Source organism: Xenopus laevis, chromosome 4L (assembly GCF_017654675.1).
Source record: "Xenopus laevis strain J_2021 chromosome 4L, Xenopus_laevis_v10.1, whole genome shotgun sequence".
Taxonomy (NCBI): Eukaryota; Metazoa; Chordata; class Amphibia; order Anura; family Pipidae; genus Xenopus; species Xenopus laevis.
The window spans coordinates 128,835,310-128,862,888 of record NC_054377.1 but is presented as its reverse complement, the minus strand read 5'-3'; the positions used below and the strand labels follow the sequence as shown (position 1 = coordinate 128,862,888).

General features: G+C 40.0%; 1 protein-coding gene across 2 annotated transcripts in view; it reads right to left on the bottom strand.

Annotated features, from left to right (window-relative positions):
• The window catches only part of cntn4.L (contactin 4 L homeolog), a 208,761-nt gene that overhangs the window by 107,375 nt on the left and 73,807 nt on the right, over nt 1–27,579 (bottom strand). The window contains exon 1 of one of the 2 annotated variants that reach the window (XM_041590794.1): nt 5,898–5,916. The exons of the other annotated variant lie outside the window; for it this stretch is intronic. The gene's annotated coding sequence lies outside the window, so the exon portion shown is untranslated. Of the gene's footprint in view, nt 1–5,897; nt 5,917–27,579 lie in introns of those variants that run through there. 2 annotated transcript variants of the gene reach the window in all.

Here is a 27,579-nt window from a genome sequence, read left to right as displayed (position 1 = left end):
TCGACCTTTGATAAATCTGCCCCTTACTGTAGTTTACTGTGTTTCATTAAAAGGGTTGCCCACCTTTAAATTCATTTTTAGTATGATGTAGAGAGGGACATTCTGAGACAATTTGAAATTGGTTTTCATTATCTTTTATTTGTTGTTTTTGAGTTATTTAGCTTTTTATTGAGCAGCTCTCCAGTTTGCAGTTTCAGCATTCTTGTTGCTAGGTTATAAATTACCAAGTAACCATGCACTGATTTGAATGTGTCGTGAATATGAGTAGGAGACGCCTGAATAGAAAGATGCACAATAAACATTAGCAATACATTTGTAGCCTTGCTCAGGGTCGGACAGGGGGGCTTGGGGCCCATGTAAGTGCGAACGCGACAAATTTGATTTTACCGTGACCCCTGACAAAGAGGGGTCGCGCCACTGAGTAGCGGATCTGGGCCGGCAGGGCCCACGAGTGCCTGGGGCCCACCGGATTTTTTCCTGGTGTCCCGCCAGCCCAGTTGAGAGCTGTAAAATCAGAAGAAGAAGGTATATAATAAAAAAAAACAATAAAAAAAAAGAAAAAATGAAGATCGATTGAAAAGTTACTTAGAATTAGCGATTCTATAACATACTAAAAGTTAACTGAAAGTTGAACCATCCCTTTAAAGGCAGCTGTTAGAATTGATACAATAGTTGTTCATACTGCGCAGATGCTGCTGAGAAATGTATCAACTAATGGAGCAAATTGTAACAGTTCAGATTCTGTGCCTGGATCACTGAGCTGCCAGACTCAAACACCAGAGACAGGGACATTCAACTATAATCTTGGAAAACTGTCAAAAATAAAACATGGAAAGCAATTGAAAAAAAAAGTGTTTATTTCTGGTGAACAATCTGATAACAACTGAATTGAAAAAAAAAGTGTTTATTTCAGGTGAACAATCTGAAAACAACTGAATTAAAAAAAAAAAAGGGTTTGGAAAGTGAAAAAAAAACTTTAAAAAATTAAGGTGTACCTAGAAGCCTAATGAATGGGAGTTGCTTTAACAATCTATTTCTCAAGCCTTTATCCTCTCCTACAATTTAAAGCCTACTGCATATTGCAGTCAAGACTGAGGTCTTCAGTTCTTCAAGTTGACATTGTGAATCTGCAATAGTCTGTGATAGTGAAAGATAGTTTGATGGTGAGAGCAGCTGTAGATCAAGGGCTAAATATTTTGAATAAAGCTGGAGTGCCATTGAGGCAGAACAGTTAGAAGATGCTTAGCAAAGTGCTAGCTGCACCCCATTAAAGGTTAGTAGGTAGACTGCTGATACCCTGAATGGCAGCCCTGGGTTTGCACTGTGGGTGGTTTATATTAAATGAGCTACTGTAGTAGACTTCTTAGAGAGATTGACAAGCCGCTGAACACTGTATAAAGGAGAGGAAGATGAAGGTACAACATGGCTACCACTTTCTTTTGAATAGCTATCAGCTTCAGAACTAGTTTCTTGATTATTCAGCACATAACCAAAGCATTTTACTTCACAGGAGACTAGACGCTAGATTCTACTGAATATGAAAAAGATATCATCGCGTTTTTTATCTCAAAAACAGTTGTAATCTGGGGAAATGCAGAGATAAGTCCCAAAGAGAACAAGCAAGAGAACCTATCTACCTCTCAAGTCATTAATTATTGACTCCCGATTCTACCTGGGCCCAGTTCCCTGGGGAGATTGTTTTAATAGGAAACAATAGTGAAATAAATACCAAATCTGTGCCTTTAAACTGTCTAAGGATTGGATTATTCTTGCAAAGATATGTTGAAAACAAGCAACCCTATGAAGTGTGTGTGCCATAGAGTGTTCCTCAGAGAGGGGAGGAAGATGGGACCCATTGCCCGGTGCAATTGATTATTTAGGAATGGTAATTAGTTATGTATGTAAGAAGTGATGGGCGAATTTCTCCCATTTCGATTCACTGAAAAATTCGCGAATTTCCCACAAAATGTGCCCAGTGGCGAAAAATTTGTAAAAAACTCAAGAAATGCAAAAATCCTGAAAAGTCACTTGCGTCAATTTTGATGCCGGTGTTAAAGTCAATGGGCGTCCGAATAGTGTTGACGCGTGGCGATTTTGAAACGAGTGACTTTTCGGATGCGCGTCCAAAATGTTTTTGACGCCGCCGAGTTTCGCAACTGTATTCGCCGGCGGCTCGGCACAGAGATTCGCCGCAAATTTGCGCCATTCTAATTTATTCGCCCATCACTATACAGATGCAGCCACTTTGGTTTGTCTGTTTGACACAGAATAACTAAACACAGATATCCCATTTATCTCATTTAACACAGAAAACTGCGTCACAACATCCCATCTAATTAAAGCATTCACCATTGTTCACAATGGTGCTTTGGTATGCTAATGAAAAGGTTAAATGCATTAAATGAGTTAAGATGACTTTAGATAACGCAGTTTCTTCAATTAACCATGAGTCATGATGCATTTATCTCACAAATCCAAGTGGCTTCATCTGTATGTAAGTTATCCCATAGCTGATTTCCAAAAGTAGTACCTGCCTAGAGTTAGGGTTAAAGGAAGTCATATTCCTGACATACACACTGTATATGTAAAATATATTTAAAAGGGTGGTTCACTTTCAGTATGTTATAGCATTGGCCAATTCTAAGTAACTTTTGAATGGATCTTCATTATTTATGTTTTATAGTTTTTTGCCTTCTTCTTCTTCTGACTCTTCCCAGCTTTCAAATGGGAGTCTGTATGCTCTGTAAAGATACACATGTATTGTTATTGCTACTTTTCATTACTCATATTTCTATTCAGACCCTTTCCTATTCATATTCCAGTCTATTATTCAAATCAATGCATGGTTGCTAGGCTAATTTGGACCCTAGCAATCAGATTGCTGAAATTGCAAACTGGAGAGCTGCTCAATAACTCAAAAACTACAAATAATAAAACATGAAAACCAATGGCAAATTGTTTTGAAATATCACTCTTTGCATCATACTAAAAGCTAACTAGTGGGGTTGTAAGGTAAACTATTTCATTACCAGCTTGAGATCATTGCTCAGCTCTCACAAATAAGTGCTGCACCTGTCAAAGCTCACGACTTGTGCAATAGAGAACGTTCACCTCTAGACATACTACAGAGCAGAAAGTGCACTCTGCATGGCATACAATATTTGCACATAATATATCACTGAATATCTATTCCAGCTCAGAGAGGGTCTGAACTGAATTTGATCTGGGGATGTATCGAGGATTCGTATGATTTTCGGGCCGCGTGTGGAGAGTCCCGACCTTTTTTGTCCATCGGAGATCGGACGTTTGGTCGATCGGACAGGTTTGATTTTGTCCCGACTGATCCCGCTGGAGCCCATTGCGCTCTTATCGTAATCTGATCGTTCAGCCATAGGGCCGAACATTCAGATTACCCCCGATATAGCCATGCCCGTTAGTGGCATATCGGGGATAGATTGACTCGTTTGGCGATGTCGCCAAATGAGCAGATCTTTTCGTCTATGGCCACCTTTAGTAAGACTAAAGGTGGCCATAGAGGGATACAACTAGAATAGTTATAGTAATAGAATAGTAAGATACAACTAGAATAGTTCTTATCTTGTTGCTTTGTATTTAATACCTGTAAAATGATTTACCCACGGTAAGTGGGCACTTTACAAATGACACACCAACAACATAATTGTGTTAACAAGAAAAACTCACGTACATTTTAGTTTGTTTTCTGTTTGCATCAAAGAACTTTTCTCTTTTATTAGATGTTTGCTCTTTGACCCGTTTCTAGTTCCTTTAGATATTGTGCATGATCCTGCTATTATTTCAGTGTAAGTCCTGGTATCGGCGAGTGCATTTATGTGCTTTTTCTCAAAGCCACAACCTTTCCATGAGCATCGCATAAAGACTGCGCAGTAAGCACAGCTGTAAAACCCTCATCTATTGTTTTATTAAAATAATATTTTTTAGGCTTTGCATTAGACACAAAGAAGCATCTGCCTCCTTTTAATGCTCTTGACCTAAGAAATCTACTTTATGCTTTCCCATCTGTGACTTTATGTCAGTGGTATAAAGAAATGGTTTCTGCCTGAACACTTCAGTTTAATGACAATTCCCAGGGTCCTTAATTGACAAGAGCTTAAAACAGGCAACACTTTTGTGTCAAAAACCTGATGACTAGTGTGGTACAGACCCCATTCTATAAGGGACATATACCTTGTGCAGCTATTAGGGACATAGGGGCAGATTTACTTGAGGCTTCGCACCCATCGATACACTTCACCAGGCAAAAATTTGCTCAGACAACGCAACAATGGAATGCGGAGTTTCACCGCGGGGCGCCGAACACTGGCAACGTTTCGCTAATGTTACTTCGGCAACGTTGAATGGACATATATGTTGCAGCAAATACATTACATTACACAAGTCCAGGGAACCTTAATAAAGAAAATAGAATTGTTATATTGCCCTACACATGAGCCCACTGTATAGTTTATGTGCCATATGTTAGGAAATGTATGGGGGAACCGGGTTACCCAAAATAATTAAGGACTTTTGCAGACTATCATTCTGAAAAAAGGAAAAGACGCCAGCGTTTTTGGACTTAGAAGCTTTTTCCACTAAAAAATATGATGTAAGTAACAGAAGATTGAGGAAGATCTGTGCACTCCAATGCACTTCGTCTGGTCTGAGCTGGTGAAGGCAAGTCTGGTGAAAGAGGTAACCGCATATACCTTTGCAGCAAAATAGCAACTAGTGTTCCTCCTCTTATTTTGTCTACTATACCTTGTGCCCCTTTTGTTCTTATATTGCTGGCTTTGCATATAAGCTTGGGTGGAATCTAACTGATGCAACTTCTGAATCTGAAGTCATGGATGAAGCACTGAATTGAACTTTGACTTTGGCAAATACTGGATGTCAGTTGCCCTTATGCGTGAGTTCTGTCTGATGTTAAACAAGTGGCCATCCTTATATGCTCATGGAAATGGTTCCTAAACTGTAGGATTGGCCCCCCACTGTATGTCTGCCACATACAATGCTGTTTTGGCACATCTCCCTGAAAGGTTTAATAACACCTCATAGCTCCAATCATGCTAATACAATCAACACCTAACTTCATGACATCCTTGCTGATTATGATAAACAGATTATTCTGATTGGAGCAACATTTCAGGGTATTTATTCCAGGAATATCTTTTTACAAATCATTCTGAATTGAGAAAGCCAGTTGGATAAGTGGTGAAACATCTTCAAGACAAATACAGCAAGTCGGGTTGATTTGACTTATTACTACAGGTATACAATGACCTGGATGAATGAGAATCTTTACAAACAGTGGCAGGGGCTGTTTACCCTAAGAGAGCTTTTTCTAGATACAGTGAAAAGTACAGGTTGAAAATCAGTTATGGTTAGATTTTGGTTGATTAGGCAAAAATTTGCACACGCACACCTGGCCTCTCCAATAAGTTACGTACGGTGCCTGGGGTATAGGAGGACGGCCCCTCCACAATTAATGAGACAAAAAGTAACTCCAGCACACATAACAAGCTCAAGGGATTGCTCCCTTGTTTAATGTCAATCCAACAATACAACGTTTCGGGGGCGTACCCCTTCGTCAGGTGCTCAAAACCACCCACCACCTTCCTTAAATTCATTAATTGCAGGTATCCACCCCTCCAATTATGTAAATATACAATTAGTTATATGGTTAGAACATAAGTCCAAGAAATGCAAAAAGTTCAATTTTATAAAGTCCATGCATGAAATCCGTGAAATACGAAACTTGAATGCTGTTAGAAATAAATTTACACAATATGGTCAAATTACAAAACAGTTGTTCATAGTTCAGCAAGTACACTAAATTGTCACAAGACCTTATTTGGAAAAGGAAATAAATTTAGCCATACCTTCCCCTGCTACTAGATTCTATTCGAAACAAATTAGGAGAATCTGTAAAGAATAAGGAAACAAATTAGACACATAGAAATTGGAAACTGTTACAAGTAGCTAGTCAGACTGAATTCCTCATTTAACCCTCTTGGTCTGTGTTTGTAACAGCCAGATCCAGTAACTTTCACGCTGGGTTCATTTTAATTTTAAATTATAATCAGCAGTCATTACCTTCTCCAATACCTGCCACCTTAACTGGGAAGTTCTATGGCCTTTATCAAAAAAATGTTTGTACAAAAGGGTTTCTTGTTTATTCTTTTTCTTGTCAGTTTCTTTGTTTGTTTCTTTTGGGGGTGGTTTGTAATTTCGAATGGCCGCTTTCATTTAAGTGTACTTTAACAGGTCTACTTGTTTGCCCAACATAAGCCAAACCACACGGGCATTTTAGGCAATAAATTACGCCCTTAGAATCACATGTATGGAAGCCCTTTGTATAATGCTTTGTGCCTTTTTTTGGATGAACCACATAATCGCCTTTGGTAATGCCTGTACAATGGCCACAGTTGAGACAAGGGAAAGTGCCAACCCTGCTACTACTTTTTTTATTAGTATTCACAACGGACCCAATTTTCTTTTTAACCAGATCTCCAACGTTTTGAGCACCTGACGAAGGGGTATGCCCCCGAAACGTTGTATTGTTGGATTGACATCAAACACGGGAGCAATCCCTTGAGCATGTTACGTGTGCTGGAGTTAGATTTTGGTTGAAACATTATTTGTGATCTTAGATAGTCTTGGAACTGTGACTGAATGACTTATAGCACCAATACTCTCCTCTATCTGCAACCTTGTTAATAACTAGGGGTGCCCTAACCCAAGGTTAGACCATGAAGAGGGGGACTGAAGGCCTGACAAAAACTGGGCTACATGTATGAGTGACTCTCAGATCAGTTGACTAATTGGCAGGAAACCAAAGACAAAAATTACATCATGGGACTACCCTTAAATATTTCTAGTGGTTGGTCAACTGGTCTTTCTAGGTGTCAATGTCTTCTACCCTCTAATATTTCAGTTTTGTGTGAGCTTCCCAACAATTGCCTTACAACTGCTTAGTGGTTTTATAATTCAGGGCAAATGCTAGGAGAGGGACATAGTAGTGGTGGAACTAACGGGGGAGTAGGGGGTGCAATTGGGCCAGGGACCGCACCCCCGCAGGGACCCCAGGCAGCTCGCACACCGCTCATTCCAGCCAATAAAAATCTCGTACAGAGGGGGCTGGAGGGGCCCAGCTGCAAGTTCCACACCAGGGCCCCCTCCCCTCTAGTTACATTACTGGGACTTAGTAAGTGTTTAGTTGCAGATGGTCATATTAGGTACAATTTGTCACCTTCACTATCATTTTCCATAGACCTATGGAAAGACAGGTAATGAGTATGACTATTGTCAAAAATAATTTATGTAACTGCAATTCTCAAATGCAAAGTCTTATACCTCATATTCAGCAAAGCTCTTAGTTTGTAGTGAAAGGAGGAAGCCTAGAACTGTAGTAAAAAAGATTCAGAGGCTGTTTGACCTCTGAATTAATACTAAAACTAGCAATTATACTGAGTTGCAAATCATGTTTTTTTAACACACAGACATAAACATTGTAACATTATTGAATGTGTCATGTCACTAAGGACACTGTCTGGCCAAGGAGGCCCTCTGAGATAGGGAGGACCCGTGTTCTGTCTCTCAGATTGCTCCCCGCACTAATGGAAATGTAGCAATGCTCATCTGTATGCCTCTCCCCAAACAGACTGGGGATTTTATAGGGAGTCCCAGGCATTCTATAGCCTGCATTAAGCTCTGAGACAAGACAATTAGCTGAGCAATTTAGCTGAGTGGAAGAGATAATAACAGTAAACAAAAGCAAAATCCCTCAAAGGAAATACAGAAGAAATACAGAATTTTATTTAAGACAAAACAGGGAAAACAATTGATTGACATTCTTCTTAAACCAGTGAGCACCACTTCACCACTAACTGCTGGTTAATCTCCACATACTGAATATACACTTGTATCAAGAAAAGTGTAAAACACTTAAAGGACCCCAAGTACGTTTCCTTATAGCAGAACTCTATCACTACCTTTCTTAAGGTGGCCATACACGGGCAGATTAAAGCTGTCGATATCGGTCCTTTAGACTGATTCGGCAGCTTATCTGCCCATGTGTGGGGGCTCCCGAAGGGTAATCCTGATGGATATCAGGTCAGCTATCGATCGTCAAGTTTGATATTTTCTATGATCCAGGACTGCATCAGCTAGTTGATGCGGTCCAATGACCCATCGGCACCCATTTGCAGCATTGTAATCCGATCCCCCAGGGCCGAACATTCGGATTCACCCGATATCGTCCCAGCCATAAGTGGGCATATCGGGTTAAGATCCGCTTGTTTGGCGACCTTTCAAAATGAGCGAATCTTATAGTGTATGGCCACCTTCAGAAAGCCTGAATTTAAGTTGACTGAGTCCCAACCTGGAGACCATTTCGACTGAGGCTTCATTTCTAACTAGTCTGGGTGAGGTTTATTGTTTATTGAACTAGTGTTGAACCCATCTTAGGGCACCTACAAACCACTGTTCATCGTGCAGATCCTTTATTGGACATTCAGCTACAATAGCAAAAAAACGTTTAAATGTGTAGTTCACTTTTAAGTTAACTTCTAGCACGTTATAGAATGGCCAATTCAAAGAAACTTTTCAATTGTCCTTCATTGTTTCTTTTTTTGCAGTTTTTTAATTATTTGCCTTCTGGCTTTGCAGCTTTCAAATGGGGGTCACTGACCCCATCTAAAAAACAAATGCTCTTGCAACTTTTTATTACTCCTCTTTCTATTTAGGCTTCTCCTATTCATAATTCATAATCAAAGTTAATGTAAAGGTGAAAACCCCCTTTAAAAAGACCACAGTATGCAAATGCTTGGGGCCATATGTTCTTCAGGGGTGTCCTAAAATTATTTGGTCGGGGGACCCAACTGCCCAGTAAGCTTAATTGTCATATGCTCATATCCCTAGTACATATCCAACGTACATATCCCACAATTTATTTCAGAATCTACAAGCAACTGTGTTACCAATGGAAAAACTCTATATCCTCAAGGATATTGGTAAAATTTACACTCCCTGACTCATCCACCTGCACTGCTGTTTTGAAACCACAACAAATTCTATGACCAAAGAGTTTATCATCTCTGTCAACATGTCCTCAAGTTGTACAACACAATCCAAATAAAAAGCGTCCTTATTACCTCCCAATCTAGTTACTTGTTTGGGGCATATACACCCTAAAAGTCATTCTCTGCATCTTCCTATTTTAATATATTTATCACCAGTTATTTTTCAAACCCCAGTCACAAATACATCTGTCAATCCATCTCCTGTTCCTTCCTATCTCTCATCGGCACCATTCTGCCTCGTCAGTTGTCTAGATCTATTTTCCCTCGCCCTTCTCGGTTTCATCTTGCCTTTCCCTCCTCCGTGCTCTTTTTTTCACACTCCCTTCAGGAGCTGAAAGGTGAAATCAGTAATTGTGTTCAGTTGTCGCATTTCTAGAAGTGACTGGATGCAAGTTTAGGGGTGTGAGCCACTAAGAAAAGAGCACTCAGCTGTTATCCTCTATACGCACTCAGCAGTTAGGGAGCGGGTGCGAATAAGCAGAGATAAAAAGGAGAAAAGGAGGGGAGGTGGCAGGAGAGAGAAAAAACTCAGAGAAGAGGGAGAGGAGCAAGATATGGAGATACCTAGTGATAACTTAAAAATGCTAAAAATGCATTGTAAGGTGAAAGGGTATCAAAAAATGTAATTAAAAAAACAAACAAAAACGCATCAATGTAAATCAAAGGGCAACCTGTAGCTCAAATGGGATGTTCACCCTTGAGTTAATGTTTAGTATGATCTAGAGTGATAATGTGAGATACAATATGCAACATGTCTTTTTATTATTTAAGTTTTTCTTAGCTTTTTATTCTGCAGCTCTCCAGTTTGCATTTCAAGCAATCTGGTTGCTAGGATTCAATTTACCCTAGCAACCACGCATTGATTGGAGTCAGAGACTGGTATATGAATAGGAGAGGCCTGAAAAGAAAAAGGAGTAATAAAAAGTTGCCTTACAGAGCATTGTTGTTTTTAGATGGGGTCAGTGACCTCCTTTTGAAAACGAGTCCAGCAAAAAGAGAAAAATGCAAATAATTAAAAAACTATAGAAAATAAATTATGAAGACCAATTGAAAAGAATTATGAAGACCAACTGAAAATGCGGTGGGAGTAATGACCGCATAAATGAACCAATGCCACCCTTGTTCTGACAGCATTTTTAAACCTGCCCGATTGGCATGTAGCCGATTTCTGGTTGGGGAAGTTCTTCAGAGGGCCCATACATGGGCCAATAAGTTGCCGACTTTGTTTGTCAGCAGCTTTTATCCCCCAGTGTATGGCCACCTTTATCCAAGGAGCTGCACTGGCTCCAGCTCAGTGGCGGTAGGGGATGGCTACAATGGCTACACTAGTGGTGTAATAGGCATTAAAGTTAGCACTGGTGGCTATTTGCTAGTAAGTATACCTAAGGCCTCACCCCATGGCAGAAGCACCCTTGACCTTCTACATATATAATGGCAATTATTATGTTCCATTTAAAAGCACCCACACAGGCGCGTGTAGGTGCCCACCGCAGGAAAAATGCAGCCGCTCCCCTGCGGCTGAACGCAGAAAAGCGGAAGGCAGCTTCAACCGCTCGCCAGTAAGAGCCCTTAAAGTTCCTTAAGATCACAAAGAGCATTACTAGTTTAAAAAGAAATATTTTACAGTCTGAAGTTGAACAAATTTAAGAATAAAAAAAAAGTGTTTTATTCCTTGCCTACTGCATCAGAAAAGGTCATTCAAGCCCCTGTCACTCACTGTGAAGGGTGGGATCAAAAGCACCAAAGTCCTCCCAATCAACAGGTATAGGATCTATTTATGCTCCAAAAATACATAAGTGCCATTTCCTACAGTGTCCTATTTAAGCAAACAATTCTTCATTTTTGACTGATTTGCTTTTTTTCCCCCTAATAATAATGTGACAGGGCAGCGTATTTATAAATAGCTAAGCTTAAATAAATGCTGATGGTAAATCAATCCTAACAGTTTTTGAATGTGTTTAGCAGCCTTGAGGCATGGTGCTCCCTATTATAGGAAGATATCTGGAAGATGCCAAGCATTCTGGATAATAGAGCTCATACCTGTAGGAGCTTTAATAAGACACATATAAGAAGAGCTAAATCTACTGTTTTAACTCCAATGAACAGGTAATGAGTCCAATGTCCTCTATTTGGACCCCCATTTAAGTTCTTATATTATTAGAGTGTTTCTATTAAAGGATATACATATACTTTTTTTTTTTTGCAGATGTTGTTTCATTTCCAGTTATCTCAATTAAATGAAAGGCAGAGCATCAGGGCAGAGCCTGCAGGTTCCAAAAGAACATTATGGGCCACCTGTACTACTCAGTCCATCCTATTTCATGCATATTTCATTCATACAGATGTCTGGAAGTTACGATGCTGCTGCATCAGCATTGGCCGGCATTTCTCAAACTGGGAGGCTTATCTGCAAATGTGGCGAGGACTAAGCAGACTCCTTGCTCTGAATATGGTACAGACCCAGGGCTGCTTAAGGCTATCGTGGGACCTGGGCAAAGAGCAAAACCAATTTTACTACAACACAGCCAAGATAACCCAGTATAATTACTATACAAAATAAATAACGAGGATACCAACCCCAGATATGCCAATTTAATCCCTAAGTAAAATTGATAATTGTTATTATTAACCCTAGATGTGCCAGTATACTATAGAAAATAAATCAACATAATTACCCCGGCATGCCAGAAATAGCCAATAAGCACTCAATTAACTCCGCACATGCCAGTAAGTTCAGTGGATAGATTCAAAGCATTCCATTAGCCTTGCACAAACCAAATACCAGTAATGACGTTTTCTTCATTCCTGGTGCTCCCACAGCTATTTGGCACTTTATCTATCTACCTGCTCAATACGCTGCCGAAAATCCAAGATGGCTGCGCCTTCTACAGTGGAATGCACAGCCCTTTGCCAAAAAGCGACAGGGGTAAGAAGGGCAGCAGAAGTGGAAGCAAAGGGGAGTAGGGAATGAAATAAATTAAATTAAATAAAAAAAAACGTTTGGCACAGCGGGCCCCCCCCCCCCACAAATCAGTGGACCCTGGGCAGATGCCCAATTGGCCCTATGGTTCAAGCGGCCTAATACATACCCCCCAACAAACTTAACTGACTAGATCAATGGCTAGTTAGAGTATGTCCAGACATGCGCTGATCCACTCAAATTCTTCCCTGTAAGGGGACTGTCCCTCCTAAATAGGGAAAGGATTCCTGAATCCTCAGCCTCTCCAGTCAAATAGCGTGGTGTCCGGAAAAGAGGTCGGCACCACTCCAATATACATAGAGACGAAAAATTCACCAGACACTCAACAGCAAGTGAAGCTTGGCGGACCCCTGCGTGTTTATTCAAGTCTTGTGATGTAACGTTTCGGGGGCAGGCTAGAAACCATCGTCAGACATGTCTGACGAAGGGGCCCGTCCCCGAAACGAGTGTCTGGTGAATTTTTCGCCTCCTAAATGGGGACCACTAGAAAGGATATTACCATTGCACTTGTATCTTTCCTGCTAGCTCGTTTCGTTTGCCATGGAGGCAATGTAGAATATATAGAACAGTTATATGTACAGACTCCAGTAAACTAAATCATAATTTAGGCAGTCAGGCCCAGATATATGGGAAGGCATCAAAGCTCCAGGCCTAAGGAGGCAACTTGTTTAGATCCTGCAGGTGCACTTCACATGTACACATACCTCCCAACATTTATAAAATATAAAGAGGGACAAAAAGATCTGTTATGACCATGCCCGTTTTATGGCCACACCCCCTAAATACCATGTCCAAATATAGTGCAGGTGCAGAGTATTCTGGACTCTCTGCCAAAAGCCTCTTATTTAATTACAATTCAGAAGCTTTGTATCCAATACTAGTGATATAAACATGGCGGGGGAGGGTTGTGATAAAGGCAAATATAACTTATAACGATGAATGTTTAAAGGCCACAATTAAATCCTAGTTTGCTAGTGGTTTATTGTAATATAAATATTAGATGCGCCTAAATAAATAGGGGGTATATAATTTTTTTTTATTGTAACTGGGAAATGTTTTGAGACATTCAAGGTATTGCTTTCCAGCTCTCAGCTTCTAGACAACATCACTAAAGAGCATTAACTAAACATTACCCCGGCATATTGCAGCCACAACGCAACAGCTGAATAATGAAACAATTTCTTTTTCTATCTATCAAGTCGAACGTGAGAATATACGGAGGTGTACAATCTGCTGCTGAACACTTAGGAGATGGAAAAACCAAGCATCGTGCTCTGTTTGCCTCTGACCTACTCATTGCTGACACCGGAGGATTTATCTTTAGCGGGAAGGGAAGAGATAGTAAAGGGGAGGTGAACAGAAGGAGAAGAGGTTTCCAGTAAATAGAACTCCAGATACATCTTATTTTGTAAAAATTTGCCAACCATATCAGATCTGAAATCTAGCCTTCGGTTCAGGTATACTGCACAATCCCAGCTGCGATGACATCTTGTTTATTTTTACTGTTATGCAACAGCACAGGACTACAATACAAAGCAATGGCTTACAGCACATTAAATAGAGAGAGCAGTGGCTAGTGGAGTAGCATCTCCAGCACATTGTTAAAATAAGAGTAATGGCTTCTCCAACACTATATACAGTGCAGAGCAATGGGGATTGACTCCCCAAGTATATTATACAGTAAGAGGCAGTGGATCTGCTATTCCAAGCACATTATATATTGTGGTGGGCAATGGCGTAACTAGATATTCCTGGGCCCCACAGCAAATTAAATTTAGGGCCCCAAAACATTGGTTAGTTGACATAGTCTATCAAGAAATATTGAAATTACTCACAAATTAAGAATTTACGGGTCCCTTTACAATCCTGGGGGCCCCTGCAGGGTCTCCTTCCTCTGTAGTTTCTCCCCTGGTGGTGTGCTGTGATTCTGGCACCCTGGTTTTTCAACTTTTCCTCTTGTCTTTCCCTTGTCTTTGGCAGCCTTCGTTTCCTATTTATTTCCAACTCCCTCATCTTCTGTTACAGTGTCTCTATGCTCCTGCTCTCTTTTACACTCTCCAACTTTCCTTTCTTCTGTGCACACAGTTTGGTTTGCTTTCCCCTTTACCAGTGGTGTAAATAGATGTTACTGGGCCTCACAGCAAATTAATTTTAGGGCCCTCAGCATATCCAGAGGTTGTCCTGTTTTACCAATATATGTTGAAATTGCTCATTAATTAGGGTCTGCTTCCTCTGCAGTTACGCCTCTGCCCTTTACTCAAAACTACTTTAGTAAGGGAGTAAATGGATAAAACCATTGTAAAGGGCTATAGGGATCCCTTGACCCTTACTAAAGCAACATGAGAAAATCTTTGGCCATTCAGAGGCTGTTATCAGAATAAACTGCAACTGGACAAGCACCAATGTATCCAAATACAATTCAAAGGGCAGTGCTACATGGTGCTGGTTTGGGCATATTGTCTGCCAGGCTTTTTATTAATAAATCAAACACCCTTCTAATAACATCACATTGCTTTCTACGTGAATCACATGAAAATGCCCCTACAGACAATTCTGGCACAACTTTGTGCAGGTATGGGATCCATTATACGGAGATCCGTTATCCAGAAAGCTGGATAGGCCATACACTCAATTTTAATGAAATAATTCACATTTATAAAAATGATGTCCTTTTTCCCTGTAATAACAAAATGCCTTGTACTTCATCTCAACTAATAATGATTCCTTATTAAAGGCAAAACAATCCTATTGGTTTTATTTCATATTGAGATTATTTTTTTAGTAAACTTAGGGGCAGATTTATCAAGGGTCAAATTGAAAATTCGCATTCCGAGCTATTTTTGTGTACTTCGACTAGGGAATAATCCAAATTCGATTCGAATTTGAAACAAATTCGTAAATTCGAATATCGAAACTTATCATGTATTGAGTCTTTAAAAATTCGACTTTGACCATTCGTCATCTAAAATCTGCTGAATTGCTGTTTTACCCTATGGGGGACCTCCTAGAACCTATTTGGAGTCAATTGGGGGACTTTGAAAAATCTAAGTTTTTTTTAATTTAAATACTTTGAATTAAATGCAATCGAATACGATCTTACTTTGATTCAAATGATCGAATACAGCCTATTCACCTGCAAAAAAAACAACAAACTTATAATGAATTTCGGTTGTTTTTATTTTTTATTAGAATTTCAGTTATGGGAGTTCACAAAAACTCCCATTAATTCGAAATTCGACCCTTGATAAATCTGTCCCTTAATGTATGGACATTCAAATTAAAGAAAGACCCCTTATCTAGAAAACCCCAGGTCCCAAACATTCTGGATAACAGGTCCCATACAGGTTTTCTTGTACCTTATACCTTTTAATTTCCATGTACTCATGTCCATTTTAATGTACTTTCTTGATTTATTTCTTCTGTTTATTCCACCAGAATTAGCAAGATCCCAGTGTGCAGTATGACATTAGACTTCCTCTGTTACCTACCCTACATGGTGACTGCACGGCTTCCTGAATGGTTCCTACAAACAAGGGACAGGAAATATATCTGCTTCACACAGGAGTGTCTTCAATTCTGACATTCAATAGGCCCTCAGGAGCTAATTTGGAGAGTGCTTGCAACTAAGAATTAGTGACACTTCCCATATAGCCATTGGCCTGCGACATCCCATGAGTAAAACTTCAGAATGTCAGGGTACTGTAGCTTATTGAGCAAAATTCCTAGGGACGGGCACAGGACTCGCATTGAGCAGTGCACAGTTTCGGCTCATTCTGTAGAGGCAGCAGAATGTGATTTTGGAGCTCAGATTGTTTTTGTGCAAGACTGACAATAAACTCTTCTGCCAAAAATTGACATATGGCTGGTGTAACAGAGCTGAAAATGTATCTTACTGCTAAATCCCCAGTGCCAGTTCAAATGACCTCCAGAGGGTCTATATAACACTATTTGGTTGTTTAGTAACTTAGGCTATAGATATATATATATATACATCAATCAGCCAAAAGTGTGCACTCCATTTAACAAGGACACATGCCTGGGTGCAGGAGTCTAGAGATTATAAAACATCATATTACACCGCACATACAGGTCTTTAGCGATGAACAGAAAGTACATTTATTGAACCAACATTTCGGTCTCAACAGAGACCTTCATCAAGGTCTTGATAGAAGTCAACCTTGGTCTCTGTATGTATATTTAGGTATCTCCAAGAATCTTTCCTATAACTTTATGTAATATATAAAAATAGTAATTTCTCCTGTTTTGCTTCGCGGAAAAATTTGTGAATTTCCTGCGAAATTCGCGAATCTGCGAGAAATTCGCCAGCATTAAAGTCAATGGGCATCCGAATAGTGTAAAAACAGTTTTAGCATAGCTACTTTGCACTGCACAGAGATAGTTCATGTAGTCACTGTGTTGGCTGTTTCAAGATAAAGACTAGTTAGGTCAGTTCTGAGCCAAAAATGCTTGTCGAGATTGTTTACCTTTAAGTTAACTTTTAGTATATTATAGAATAGTCCAACTTTTTTATTGTCCTTAATTTCATTTATCTTTTATAGTTCTTGAATTATTTCCAGCTTTCAGATGGGGATATATAACCCGATCAGCCAAAAGCACCTATTGAATGGTGGGGCTACACTTTTATTGTTATTGAAACTTTTTATTACTTATCTTTATATTCAGGCCCTCTCCATTTGATTCTCCAGTCTTTCATTTAATCCAGTGCCTGGTTGCAAGGTTAAATTGGTCCCTAGCAACCAGACAGCTGCTGAAATACCAGAGAGCAGCTGAACCAGAAACTAAATAATTCCAAAGCAATAAAAAAATGCAGGCCCATTGCAAATTGTCTCAGAATATCTGTAGTCAGTTAGGAACCTTAAAAGCGGTGGGTGCACTCAGATGCACAGGGCACCCCTGTGGATTCCGGTGTTCACCAACGCCCTTTTGGGGCCATGAGCTTTCTGCTGCGGAACCTATAAGGAGTACTGCGGAAATATTAACAAGTCCAAAAAACTGAAACCTCAGCGTCAATTCCCTCCTGACGTGCTGGGAGGTAAGAAGACCAGGGGATCTCCCGGCGCGTCTTACGATATCACTCTCTGCCTCATATCAAAAGTTAATTTCAAGATAAACAACCCCTTTAAAACCAGTCAAATGTCACAAACTGACCAATGGCCAAACCATTCCATGTCTCTTTTTGAATTCCTCAATTCAGGGTATTTGATATTCAAGGTTACATCACTGCTGATCAGCCAGATTGGATCTAGATTGCCTAATGGCCTACATGAGTAGATATATGGGTCAACTCCTAACCCAGAAATGAGGCTGCACTTGTGATGTGACTAATTGTTACTGTTGCACCACATCCAACTTACTGGATAATTGGGTGCAAGTTTATAGCCAGCTTCAGTGCAGCCCTTCATTTGATTCTGCTTCTGATGCTCAAATACACGACAATCAGAACATAGATATAAATGCTTGATCTGCAGGGCCGTACATTACACATCCCTATAACATAACTAAGATTAAGATTCTAATAACATGTATTGCACTGCACATCAAGATACATGAAATTACAGGGGTTAAGGCATAAGCAGCGATTCAACGTTTATAATTGGGCTGTAGGAGGTGAAAGATGCAGAGTCAGCCTGTGCAGAAAATAATTAGGTTGTAATAGCAATTAAGTAGAACGTTTTATGGTCGGATTCATAGGCATTCATTGCATGTCAATGTACAGAGAATAAATGGGAGGATTGGCAATGGGAGTCATGAATAGAACTGTAGACATTTCAAATGTAATCAAATCATTTCCTTTATGGTTGAAATTGTTGCTATAGAGGATTTAGGCCACAGTGGCCAGAGAACTTGGGTCTGATTTGCTAGCACAGCTGCTACGGACTCTAGTAACCAATCAGATCAGTGCTTTATAGGGAAATTAAAGCTTTCCCTCATGTTTAGGGATTTATTAGGATCCTTTAGGGCAGTGATCCCCAACCAGTAGCACATGAGCAACATGTTGCTTTCCAACCCCTTGGATGTTGCCCTCAGTGGCCTCAAAGCAGGAGCTCATTTTCTAATTCCAGGCAAGTTTTATTGCATAAAAACCAGGTGTACTGCCAAACAGAGCCTCAATGTAGGTTGACAAACTACATAGGGGCTACCAAATAGCCAATCACAGCCTCTATTTGGCACCCCAAGAACATTTTTCATGCTAGTCCCCAACTCCTTTTACTTCTGAATGTTGCTCATGGGTTCAAAATGTTGTTGATCGACCCGTGATAAATCGGACCATTAAATTCAAATTTGTGAGTTTTGACACACACACAAAAAAAAATTATTTACCATTCAAACCTTAATAAATCTGCCACATAAATTAGGCTATTGCTTATTTAGAGGGGTTATGAAGAAAATCCCTAAACTGAATCCATCACTTCACAATGGAACAGTGCAAGGGAGGAGTTAATTGTCTCTGTCAGCTTAAAGGAGAACTAAACCCTAAACTGCTAAAAATGCAATGTTTTAAACACTGAATTTATTGCACCAGCCTAAAGTTTCAGCTTGTCAATAGCAGCAATGATCCAGGACTTCACACTTGTCACAGGGGGTCACCATCTTGGAAAGTGTCTGTGACACTCACATGCTCAGTGGGCTCTGAGCAGCTGTTGAGAAGCTAAGCTTAGGGCTCGTCACTAATTATCCAGCAGACAATTTGGTTTGTCTGTAAAATAAGCTGATGCTACAGGGCTGATTATTAAATTCTGATGCTAATTGCACTGGTTTCTATGCTGCCATGTAGTAATTATCTGTATTAATTACTAATCGTTCTTATATTGTGACATTTCTATTCTATGTGTACTGTATATTGTGAGTGGGTCCCTAAGCTCAGTAAGTGACAGCAGCACAGAGCATGTGCAGTCAATCAGCAGAAAAGAAGATCGGGAGCTACTGGGGCATCTTTGGAGACACAGACTGTGGTTGCCTTGGGCTGGTACAAAAGTTCAAAACTTGGGGGCAGATTTACTAAGCTCGAGTGAATAATTCCAATGGAAAAAAATTCGAATTTCGAAGTATTTTTTTGCGTACTTCAACCATCGAATTTGTCAAATTCGATCGAATTCGATCGAATAGAATGATTCGAATGATTTGAAGTAAAAATCGTTTGACTATTTGACCATTCGATAATCGAAGTACTGCCTCTTTAAAAAATACTTCGACTGCATATTTCGCCACTTTAAACCTACCGAGGTGCGATGTTAGGCTATGGGGACCTTCCCCAGCACTTTTCTATGTTTTTTTTGATCGAATAAAAATCCTTCGATCGATCGCTTAAAATCGTTCAATTAGAGTGATTTCATCATTCGATCGAACGATTTTTATTCGATCGAACGATCAAAGCTTTTGTGCTAAAATCCTTCGAATGCGATATACAAATTAGAAGGATTTTACTTCGAGGGTCGAATTCGAGGGTTTTTTAACCCTTGAAATTCGACCCTTGATAAATCTGCCCCATAATGTACAACATTTCTAGCTACTTCTTTAGTTTTACTTTCCTTGTCCTTTAAGCGAGGTTGGGGAATTTATTGTACGCGTATCATGGTTTCCTTTTATTCTGTGTAAAGTAAAAAAAAAAAAGGTATAAAAATATGTATATTTCTTTTTGCAGTTCAGATAGTGTTTATGCACATTTTCTGCATTTCCTATTAAGATGAATTAGTCTAGTAAGCCAAGGGGAACAACTTCCTGGCATCTTGAAACATGTAATGGCTTCATACTAATACATTCACTCTAGGGGGTATATTTATCAAAGAGTGAAGTTAGAGATCTCCACAGTCCGCAGAGTGAAATACCGACACTTTCCATTCATTTCTATGGCATTTTTAAAGGCGCATTTAGCAAAGGGTGATAGTGAAAGTTCACTATTTGATAAATGCGCCTTTAAAAAACCCATAGAAATGAATGGAGAGAGGCGGTATTTCACTCTATGCGGACTGTAGAGATCTCTAACTTCACTCTTTGATAAATATACCCCTAGGTTGTGTTGGGGCTTTAGCTGTCCCTCTCAATGAAAATGAAAGTCAGCGCCCAGTTCTGATCCTTGTCGGCCCGGCGGCGAGTGAGAGCCTTTGAAGAACTTAGGGCATTTGATGGTGCTTTTTTTTTCTCCTGTTCTCCAGCTGTGAGCTAAACAAAAGGAAGGTAGGAAAGCTAAAACCTAATTTATGATTTATGAAAAAAGTGATATTGTTCTCACAGGTGCCATGTTAAAAAACACATACACATCTGAAAGTGTAAATTGCAACATTTATCCTTTGTAACATTCTCTTGGCGGAGCGTATGGTAATTGGCACAAAACTGAGCTCGAGAAATGTTTTCCCTTAAGATGTTTTACATTCATCACCGGCTTGTGGAACCTTTCCGCTTACTTGTTTGATCACACAAAGATAATAGAGATTCTATAGTTATTGAAAGTGTAAGGCAATGAAGCGTGCAAAGTTTTCAGCACCACGGAGAGCACCATATACAAATTCACCGCCTATACCTCCCCTACTCTTTGGCCAATTTTTGCATCTCTGTCTTTATGGAAATTGAAAGCAACTAAAAACAGGGTGCCAATAGATGCAGCAGTCGAGTGTTGGAAGCCTTAGGGGTATATGCCCAACAAATGAGCAATAGATCGGTTGTTTCCTATAATAAAAGTTGTTCAGTATTTATTACAAATATGGGTGCTTCGTAGTATCAAAGATCCCTGAACATAATAGATGTGCATGTAAAATATGGACACCCAGGGGCCAATTCATTAACTTAGAGTGAAGGATTCGTAGTAAAAAAACTTCGAATTTCGAAGTGTTTTTTGGCCTACTTCGACCATCGAATGGGCTACTACGACCTTCGACTACGACTTCGAATCGAAGGATTCCATCTAAAAATCGTTCGACTATTCGACCATTCGATAGCCGAAGTACTGTCTCTAAGAAAAAACTTCGACCCCCTAGTTCGCCACCTAAAAGCTACCGAACCCAATGTTAGCCTATGGGGAAGGTCCCCATAGGCTTGGCTACGTTTTTTTGGTCAAAGGATAATCCTTCGATCGTTGGATTAAAATCCTTCGAATTGTTAGAATCGAAGGATTTAATCGTTCGATTGAAGGATTATTCCTTTGATCGTTCGATCGAACTTTTTTGCGCAAAATCCTTTGACTTCGATATTCGAAGTCGAAGGATTTTCATTCCCAGTCGAATATCGAGGGTTAATTAACCCTCGATGTTTGACCCTTGATGCATCGGCCCCCCAGTGTCTTAACATTAAGGATATACTGGTATGGGATCCATTATCTGGAAACCCCTTATCCAGAAAGCTCCAGATTACTCAATTTTATCCAAATAATCCAAATATTTTAAAATGATTTCCTTTTTTTCTGTAGTAATAAAACAATACCTTGTACTTGATCGAAACTAAGATATAATAAATATTAATCCTTATTAGAAGCAAAACCAGCCAATTTGGTTTATTTAATGTTTAAATAATTTTCTAGTAGACTTAAAGTATGAAGATCCAAATTACAGAAAGATGCATTATCCAGAAAACCCCAGGTCCTGTGCATTCTGGATAACAGGTCCTATACCAATACTGCAAATGGAACTTTTATATGACTCATGGCATAAAATAAGGAGATGCACAATCCATTCATGCACATTCACAATCAATCACATAGAAGTTACAGAATCCAAATATTTCCTATGTGTAACTTTATTGAGTATATACATAGATTATGGAGTTGCAGATTGTTACAGATTGTGTACCTCATGTGACTGGACTGAGAATATGCAAGTATGAATTATGCAACAACTAAGGTTGTTTACTGAGTCATATTTATCACCACAGTTCACAAGAGGAGAACTCACCAGCTCCCTACTTGTTGTATAGAACTTTGAGGGCAGATTTATCCATGGGTGTTTGCTCCATTTTCATAAAAAGTTGGAGGCTATGCAATAGTTTGGATCTCTAAAAATACACGTTATTAATAATAAATATTATTATATTATAATATATATATATATATATATATATAATATAAAATATGAATATATATATATATTGCTGTTTATTTTTGTATTCTTTTTAGGCATATTTTATAATATTAAGCACTCATTTTTGTAACAAATAAATGAGGTTTTTTTTTTTTGTAGCTGCAGAAAGTGGATTTCTTTGTAGACACGCCTGCTTGTGTCTCCTTTTCTTTTCCAGTATTTAGCACTCTCTCCTATTTGATTCCTGTTGGGTAATCACTGCTTTCTTCATCTTTTTTCTTTTACTTTGAACTTGCATTTGACTAATGAATTCTGAATTAGACTGCAGGAAACAGTAGCGAGGGGGGAAGGAACACAGTTCGGCTAATAGCATGGAGCAAGAATGGTGAGAGTCAGAGTGCACATGGAAGGGGTGATTTGGTGTGAGTGTTGTGCAGTGTTAGTGATACAGAGGTGCAATCACACAAGAGCAGTGGGTAGGGGATAATACTGTTCTACCTCCTTGGGCTTCAAATTGACAGAGAAATTTTAAGCAGTGTACCACCTTTTATATGGATTTTATCCTGCCTAATGGATTTGGAAGCCCAAAATAGGACCCTAAAATAATCCATTAATTCTGCGGACTTCTCAAGATAACACAGTTTTGCCCATATACTAGTTTTATAGTCTGGATTTGAAATCATGGTGCTTGTACATATGACAAACAGACTGTTCCCCATTACGATGGTTTATATACAAATAAATGTTACAGAATGTAGAGTATGACAAACCCCATTTAATGCTAAAAAATGTGGGTGATCCATGAGGTCCTATTGGGTTAAATACTTTTAGGCCTGAATATTGTGGCAGTAATAGTTCAAAACACATATGTTCTATCTAATTTATTGTGTAAGGGACTTGCTTACATTGCTATATTGAGTTGCATGTTTTTGATAAACAGGATAAAGTAGGTAAATTGCATTTCTACTTTGCACACTTACTCCTATATGCAATATAAGTGCCCAGGAGCAGTAACCAATAACAACCAATAAGATGCTTACTTTTAAACAGGTGACCAGTAAATGCTACCTGCTGATTGTTGGTTATACGTTACCATTCCTGGGCCAACTTAATGTCTTTTATTACATAACCCTATAAGCCCCTAATGACCCACCTGCAACCTTGGGATAATCATCTACAGACCTGTGCAAAGTGTATATGATTTATGTAATAAAGGCCCAGATGAAGTGGGTGAGAAAAAGGTTTATCACATAAAAATTCATGGACGAGATTCAATGAGAGATGCAATTCAATGCAGAAAAACTTATCTCACTCTAGTAAACTCTATTGAAGTCTATGGGGAAAAAAGCTGGAGTTTTTTCTCATCTAATTGAATCTCATCCATGGCTTTTCACATAATAAACCATGAGATAACTCCTTCTCACTGAATTGAATTCGGCCCAAAATGCGCTAAGTTTGTCCAGGTTCTGAAACCCCCAGCAACCAATAAGATATTTGATTGTTATTTAAATAGGTGACCTTTAAATGCTACCTGCTAATTGGTTGCTATAGGTTACTGCACCCTGGCAAACGTAGTGCTTTTTATTACATAACTCCTATATACTTTGCACGAGTCTATAGATAGGCAAGTGACGCATCATGTAGAAAGTTAATGATGCAGAGGAGTGCAGAAAGAAGATATCAGTCATTGTTGGGAGCTATCATGCCCAGCACTGCAGGGTTAACGTTGGCCACCCAAGGGCTATGTTCATGAATATCTAGCCAATCAATTTAAATGAAAGTATCAGATATTAGTACATTTTTTTCATGTTAACAGTTTTTATGATTTATATAGCCAGGCTATTTGGTGAAAATGATGCACAAGATTGTAGGATTAAAGGGGCTGTTAGGAAGATTTGGCCAAGTGATAGTCACCCAGCATTTGCAGAATGTAAGCACAGTTGGTAACAGCTTCTCTGGATTGGAGGTGTTTAGTGGTGGTGCACAGTACAGCACAGCAGGTGAAAGGTGCCAGAGGCAGTGATGCACAGGACATTAGGGATTACATGGGAGCAATGCACACGGCTGTAGAAGATGCGCTTGTCAGACACAGAGTGGTTAACACGGCTCAGTTTTACTGCTGTGAGTGCAGTTGATGTGTGCTTGTGTCAGCGCTAAGCTCACACTGTGTGAGAGAGAGAGAGGTGTGACAGACTCATTTATATGCTTTGCAATGGATTATTCCTCAAGTCTTGTGAAAAAAAAAGAAGCCCAGTTTGAAAGATTTGGGCTCAAAAATCTTGAGAAATTCATAAATATACGTGCAAAAAGAAAAATAAACCCTCCTATAACTGTCTAAAGAGAGAGTCCCAAGGTGCAGATGGACAGACAGACAACGCCACTCAACAGAAGATTGATTATGGCACAAAGGGGGATATTTACTAAGATGCGATATTCCACTTTCTCTTTCTCTGCCAATGTGAGTGAATACGCCAGGTGTATCTTTGAGGCAACATTGTGTATGTACCGCATATCATAGTTGTATATGGGAATATATGTCACATCATTACACCAGCAGACAGTGTCAGTGATAGGAAAATACAATTTTTTTGGAAAAGGATAAAACAAATTTCCTCTCCTCTTATTTCTCATTCCAATCCTTGTTTCCTTCCAATGCACCCCTTCTTTCTGCCAGCCCCTCACTCTCCCCCATTCTCCCCCACCTTGAAAGCTCCTTCAGTCCTGCCAGGGATTAGCAGTGTTTGCTATTGCTGTATTATTGAGAGTAGTGCACTCTTGTCTGGGTAATGTATGCAAATTATGGCTATTTGCTTTGCATATTTTAGTTCCAAACAACCTCCTGGAAAGGGCAGGATCCCAGAAACCTGCAAGAATGGAGCTAATAGCAGCCTTTTAATAAACCCTGCGAAGCCATTATGCTGCTTAGCCAGAGAGCTTTCTCTTAACAGCAGACTGGGATATCCCCTGCCAGGAAACACAGACCCAAGAAATGCATTTAAACCAACCTCCCAGAAAAGCTCATAATCGAAAATTCACACTATTGAATTTGGGGCACCAGAAATAAACCCATGCGGGGGACCCCCTGATAAGCACGAGCTCATTCATTTTCAGGTGTAAATTTAAGTCTATTGGGATACTCAAAAAGCAGCACTCAAAAGGGTCCAGTGTGCCATTACTCTTAGCCACCAGGCTGTGATAGATTTGTGAGAGATACTTGGCACAAAGGTCAATCGAGATGTTCTCTTACCATTATTAAACTGCTGTAGGTAAATAACAGCTACAGAAGCACAGGTCTGACATCTCCTCACTTTGAGGGGGCAATCCAACCTTCACTGTTTGGAGCCCCTTTAACGCCAGCCTTGCTAACACCATGGGATGACAAAACTAACCCACCAGTGTATCATGATGCAAATTGAATATGCACAAGCTTTTGTATTAAACGGGTGGTTCACCTTTATGTTACCTTTTAGTAGGTAAAGAATTGCTAATTCTTAGCAACTGTTCAGCCCTTCCCATAGACTATTATCCCACTGTTACTATAGACACCATCTCTCCCTACTATACCTGCTATCCCACAGTCACACTCCCTTCCCAGAGACTATTATCTCACTGTTACTATAGGCACCATCTCTCATTACTATACCTGCTATCCCACAGTCAGACTCCCTTCCCAGAGACTATTATCCACTGTTACTATAGGCACCATCTCTCTCTACTATACCTGCTATCCCACAGTCACACTCCCTTCCCAGAGATTATTATCCCACTGTTACTATAGGCACCATCTCTCCCTACTATACCTGCTATCCCACAGTCACACTCCCTTCCCAGAGATTATTATCCCACTGTTACTATAGGCACCATCTCTCCCTACTATACCTGCTATCCCACAGTCACAGTCCCTTCCCAGAGACTATTATCCACTGTTACTATAGGCACCATCTCTCCCTACTATACCTGCTATCCCACAGTCACACTCCCTTCCCAGAGATTATTATCCCACTGTTACTATAGGCACCATCTCTCCCTACTATACCTGCTATCCCACAGTCACACTCCCTTCCCAGAGATTATTATCCCACTGTTACTATAGGCACCTTCTCTCCCTACTATACCTGCTATCCCACAGTCACACTCCCTTCCCAGAGATTATTATCCCACTGTTACTATAGGCACCATCTCTCTCTACTATACCTGCTATCCCACAGTCACACTCCCTTCCCAGAGATTATTATCCCACTGTTACTATAGGCACCATCTCTCCCTACTATACCTGCTATCCCACAGTCACACTCCCTTCCCAGAGATTATTATCCCACTGTTACTATAGGCACCATCTCTCCCTACTATACCTGCTATCCAAAAGCCACAGTCCCTTCCCAGAGACTATTATCCCACTGTTACTATACGCACCATCACTCCCTACTATACCTGCTATCTCACAGTCACACTCACTTCCCAGAGATTATTATCCCACTGTTACTATAGGCACCATCTCTCCCTACTATACCTGCTATCCCACAGTCACACTCCCTTCCCAGAGACTATTATCCACTGTTACTATAGGCACCATCTCTCCCTACTATACCTGCTATCCCACAGTCACACTCCCTTCCCAGAGACTATTATCCTATTGTTACTATAGGCACCATCTTTACCTACTATACCTGCTATTCCACATCCACAGTCCCTTCCCAGAGACTATTATCCCACTGTTACAATAGGCACCATCTCTCCCTACTATACCTGCTATCCCACATCCACAGCCCCTTCCCAGAGACTATTATCCCACTGTTACTATAGACACCATCTCTCCCTACTATACCTGCTATCCAACAGCCACACTACCTTCCCAGAGACTACTACTGGCACCATCTCACAAATCCAATGTTGTGCATAAAGAAAAGAAAAAACAAATAGGAAGGTGGGTATATTTTCTTTTCTAGAAGAGATGCCACAAATCACCCACTGTTGATGAGACCTATCTAAGTGACCAAGCTAGATGGTTCCACAGTTTAAATATCAGTGGCATAGCCATATCCTATGGGGCCATAACCAATGATAAAAAGCAACAATATATTATTTATCACAGAGGGGTTATGATGATGTTGACTATGTGATGTCCAGATACTAAAGCATCCAGCAATGGGCCTCATTCCAAGCACTGCTGTTTGCAGGAAAAGATGGATTGCGGTCTGTGTGGCTGTGAGGAAAACGCTGCAGAGACCAGGAGTTCTCAGATAATTATGAAGCATTTGACTTTCTTGGGATTCCAATATCTTGAAGGGAAAACAAACGCCCTAGGCAGGACCATAAATCTTTTGTTTTGACCTTCTAACTGCCAGGAGGAAGAGGGCTGACAAATGAGGACAAGGCCCACTCAGCTCTATAATCCCACATGGCAGCCACTTTGCTAAAAGGACCAGTGCTGTCAAACCTCAGACCTACAGCTGCTGATGGCTCCAACACCCCA